At 40.0% G+C, this 5,313-nt stretch overlaps 1 pseudogene; it reads right to left on the bottom strand.

The window, feature by feature from the left end:
• Positions 1–2,885: 2,885 nt before the first annotated feature.
• Positions 2,886–4,542, bottom strand: LOC101571982 (annotated as a pseudogene).
• Between the last annotated feature and the right edge of the window lie 771 nt (positions 4,543–5,313).

Genomic DNA, 5,313 nt, shown 5'->3' with positions numbered 1-5,313 from the left:
CCCTCAGGATTTATCCTGAGATCCTGTACCTCAGATTGTAGAACCTTTGTCAGTGTCAGCCATGTGGATGAGTCACGGCCATTGCTTAGCCAATGTGCTCCCTGTGAAAGCCTGAGAGAATATTGTCTCTCCATGTGACTCTCCTTGGGCACACTCTTCATCACTGCTCACTTTCCTCTGGGGCCCCATAGAGGCCATACTCTTAAGTGAAACAAATCAGACACACATGTGTAAATATCAGCATGTCTTCCTGGTGAGAGAAACTGAAAGAGTAAATGAGGACCAAAATGTACAATAGATATTGTGAAATGGGAAGACTGCTTAAAAAGAAAGAAAAACAAGGGTGACAGAAAGAGGAAGGGGGAAAAGAAGGAAGAGAAAAGGGAAAAACTGATAAAAAGAGGATATAATGCAAACAAAAAAACTTCACTTAAAATTTTTTAAAAATCATGATAATGACTATTCTAACGTTTGATACCACTGAGTTGTGGGTATACGATGGGCTGTTCATTTTTACTATTTTCTGTATTTTCCTACATGCTTAAGAAAAAAAATGGTTTCTTAGAGCAATCTTAGGTTCTGGGCACAACTGCAGCACACATGCAGCTTTTCCCTCTATTGCCATCCACCACCAGAGCGGCTCACTTGTCACAGCAGATGAGCATCCCTTGACGATCACTGTCACCCACAGTCCATGGTTTATGCTGCCAATGCACTTTTCATTCTATAATTGTTATTACTCATATTTTCTGAGTTCTACCAGTAATCTTACTTCTTTTGCAGCATTTTATCATCACTTTCTATTTCTTCAGTGACATATTCCTTTCATTCAAATAGTTGAGCCTGTTTCCTGTTCCTCTTTATGTACTGTATTTTCATGTGATTTGTATAATTGTAGATTTCTTCTTACTTGATGACATTTTCTTCTTGTGCATTTTTGGCTTTTCTAGGTCTCTCCTAACTAACTTCACATCTGACTCATGAAACAGTCACACTGCCTCAAATTTCAAACTATGTCCAGAATATGACTATACTTTATATTCCCTTGCAGCTAGGAGAGGTCATGTCTCACCAATGACATGAAAAAAAAATTATCTTAGGTTTTCTAGAAAAAATTTGAGGTAAGGCAAAGAACACGCTACATGTCTTTTTTTTTTCTCCTTTCCCTTGGTCCCTTCTTGCTGTCAGAAGAACAGCTGGTTAGCTCAGCTACATCTTCCATTTAACATCATAAGGAAGGTGGCCACATATACTGTGAGTAACTTGCAGATCTCCAAAACACTTTGATATAGATGACGTAGATGAACAACCATACCAGCTCTGAGTTTCTGTCTACCTAAATACTTCTTGTTACTGTGCTAATTAAGCTACTGTTTAACTTGTTATTTAAGCTACTACAGTCAATTTCCTGATATAGCAGGACAACACCTTGACTGATAAACACTACATATATAGTATGTGTCACTTCCTTAGGATTCCCATAACCTAGTACTATGAACTTGGTGGTTTAAAATAACATAGGAAAGGGCTGGTTAAATAGCTCAGCAGACTAAGGTCTTGCTTAGTCAAGGGCAGGGACCAGGGTTTGATCCCCAGTACCATATGCCACACTGGCCCCGCCCCCAGGCATGCTGAGCTGGCAATCAAGACTGGGTGTGATGGTGCACACCTATAATCCCAGCACTAGGGAGGCTGAAAACAGGAGGATCATTACAAGTCCAAGCTGTGTAGTGAAACCCTGCACCAAATGCATAATAAATAAACAAGGAATCACATAGGAGAAAAAAAGAAAGTGAAAAATATATGTTATACTATTGAATTCTTTTAGTTTATTGAGAAAAATCATTTGTGCTTACACTGTTTGATCAGTTTTGCATGCTTGTATCTTGGAATCTGAGCAACTAATTTGAAGATAACAATATGTAATATATTAACCATTGTTAATCTCCTATTATCTTGTTTTGAAGTTCTGTATTATTGTTTTTTTTCTTTTTTTTCTCTTTAAAATGAAAAAGAAACATTCACTTAATGTTATGGGATACAGAAGTTCAAATTCAAGACTTCAGCAGTGTTCATTTTTCTGGGGGCTCTGAGAGACAATCTATTCCTTGTTTTTCTCCTGGATTCTGGTGTTTGCCTGCAACCCTTGGTTTTCCTTACCTAGTACATGTTTCAGTCTGCTCCTTCTGTCTTTGCATGGCTTTACCTTCTCTTTCCCTCTGTGCCTTGTCCTATTTTGTACTTCTTATAAGGACACTAGTGATTGGATTTAGATTCACCCTAATCTAGGATGAACTAATCTCAGAATCCTTCCTTTAATTACAGCTTCAAAGACTCTTATTCCAAATAGGGCACATCCTGAGATTCCAGGAAGATACTCTACTATGCTTCTAGAGAACAGTGCTATTCAACCCATTGCATGACATATAATCTTAAATGTGCATGAATGGAATTACATGCATCATTTTATTTTTGAGATTTATTTATCTATTTTTTCTTGACTCCTCTCTTCTCTTACCACCTTGACTTGTTTCACGCCATCCTCATAATTCAAGCTAACTTATTATGTATTCTTTCATTTCTGTCCGGACATTTAGTCCTACAGTGGCAAAAGGTACACACACAAATAACAACAACAACATACACATGCACATATAGAATACCAGTTGTTTTATCAAATGAACTACTCTAAAACTGAGTGACTATATGGCAATTACTTTTTTTTGCAGGTTAACCAACTTTAATGGAATCAAGTGATACCACAATAGAATTTTATATACATTCCCAAACACAAAAAAAGCCCTACATTGCAACCTTAGTAGGAATTGTAGGGGAAAAAAACAGTAGGAAGTCTATCCATGTGGAGATTCTCCAGTAGAAATAGATCAGTATTTTGCTCTTTTCTCTTCAACCCCATCAGCTTCCATCTTCTTCCTCTTCTCAATAATTACACTGATCTTCTTCCTTTGGCAATCAAGTTCTGCCTTGTCATCGGTTTCCTTAAAGTGCCTGGTTTTTCATCCTTGAGACATCTCGATGCCACACTGGAATGAAGCCTTGGGTAGAACCTCCTTGTTGTCCATACACTCGCTGCATTCCTCCTGGGTATCAAAGTCCCAGTGTTCTAAGGGACCCTTCTTGTTACACTGGTCCATTTTGCTATAACCCACTTCCTCATCACTATCTACAGCCATGTCATCCATCGTGGCTGGATAGCACTCTGCATACCTATTGGACATGCTAAAGAGATCACCCAGCTGCTTTTTGTCTTCTGGCTTCTTCAGTGATTCAGTGCCCTCCCAGCCAGCAAACCCAGAAAACTTTTCATTGATGGACTTGATCAATTCCTTGGCAGATCCAGGTCCTTTCTCAACATCGATGGGCTCATCATCCACTTTTGGCTTCTCAAAGTAACTGTGCCTCTTCTTTTCCTCCCCTCTCTCTCAGTCCTGCTCCCACTCCCGATCCCATTCTCGTTCCTGGTCTCTGTCTGTCTCTTGATCATGCTCCCATTCCCCGTATCTCTCCTGCTCCTTGTCCTGAGGTATCTTGGTGGTGGACGGAACATAATCCCCAATGTCTTAAAAATGTTAATGTCAGTGTCAGGAGGTTTCTTCTCTTCCTGCTTCCCTTTATCCTTCTTTTTGAGCTTCTTGTTTCAGGTAACCTGCCTTAGATATGAAAGAATCTGACTGAGCTTGCTGATAACAATGTCATTTGTGGTCAGTGTGGTCTGGGCCTCCTACAATCAGCCTTGCTTCAGCTAAGAGTAGTGGGGATGTCTGTGTCCACACACTCATCATCCAGGTCTAGCACATAGGCCATTCTACCTGGCAGGAAGAGCTCATTCCACTCATATGCATTGCTCTTAAAAAGCATAGAGTAAACATTGCAGCCCCGTACTGTTTTAAATTCAATTTTGTTTTCAGGATCTTCATATTTCTTGATTTCCTCCTGGAGTTTCTCCACCAGTTCCTCTTCCTCCTTCTCTTTGCCAGTAATCTTGGCTCATACCTTCTGAAGTAGAGAAAAATCCAAGCCTTTCACTAAATGAGTGTGTTCCACATCACCACCCAAGAATTTGGACTCTTGGATCAACTGTCTTCTCTGCAGCTGATTTGTCTGCTTCAGCAGTGGGGCCTACAGCCCTGTAGTTAACTGTGGTGCTAATAAGCTCAGTTTCCTCATAATCTTTGTTCACACCATCTCTCTGTTCCTTGGCGCAGTCCTGGTATTTCTCTGCAAGTTCTCTCTCTCTCTCTCTCTCTCTCTCTCTCTCAATTTTTTGACAGAGTTTGGCATAATAACTTTTCCTCTTCCTCCTTTGTGCAGCTGGGTCTTTATCCTCATTGTACTCTTTTGGCATTTCATGATGACATGACTTAGAAGGTGGTGCAGAAGTAGGTGCAGCCCTTGGGGTCATGAGGAGTTTCCTAAAGTCTTCATTGGTAAGTTTGGGTTGGTAGAGGAATGGGGATCATCCACACTGTGGCCATCTGGGGCCCAAGGATTGGAGAACGGCTCATTATCTCACTCTGGCATTTTGTCTCAGTCTCTCGACGCCCACAAGTATCACTCTGCGACCGGCAATTACTCAGTATTATAGTTCATAAATAATGAGACTGGAATTTACTCACTGTTGTCTGGGCCTGCACATGCTTCTCAGGGTTGGTTGGAGCCTCTGCTCTATGTGGGATCTGTCTGGGGTACCTTAGCTACAGTGGCTCTGATTCTCATGTCTCTCATCCTTTTCCTGGAATTAGAGGTCAGACCAAGACCAGACTACCGTTCCTGTGGAGAAGTTCAATCACACAAGCACTTTTTCTGCTTGTGTCATGTCAATGAACATCCCATTGTCTAAATTCATAATTAATGGGAGGGGATATATATTTCATCTTTTGGTAGATGAAATTACAGTTATCTTGCAGGGTAAGGATATGAAATTGGAGCCATATAATGCAATCTATGTGACAATGCATATATGATGTCATTTGATCAATGTTTGCTTTACATAAATGGAACACTATTACATAATTTTGTGCATCTTCCTGTCTTTTTTATTGTACATGTTTGCAGTACACAATGATTATATTCTTTGTGGGGAGTTAGTAGATGTGCCTAACACATTTTTTCCTCTTCTCAACAACATCTTTAGCAATACGTCTCACTTATTTTATCTTTTTTTTTTTTTTCGGAACCGGGGATTGAACTCAGGTCCTTGTCCTTGCCAGGCAAGCACTTATTCTACTGAGCCATCTGCCCGGCCCCAAACTTATTTTATCTTTTAACATCTTTTTTTTTTTGTTTAATGTA

The sequence above is a fragment of the Octodon degus genome, unplaced genomic scaffold (assembly GCF_000260255.1).
Source record: "Octodon degus isolate 3935 unplaced genomic scaffold, OctDeg1.0 scaffold00243, whole genome shotgun sequence".
In the NCBI taxonomy this organism is placed as follows: domain Eukaryota; kingdom Metazoa; phylum Chordata; class Mammalia; order Rodentia; family Octodontidae; genus Octodon; species Octodon degus.
The sequence above is the reverse complement of the archived record's forward strand: the minus strand, read 5'-3'. Positions and strand labels throughout refer to the sequence as shown.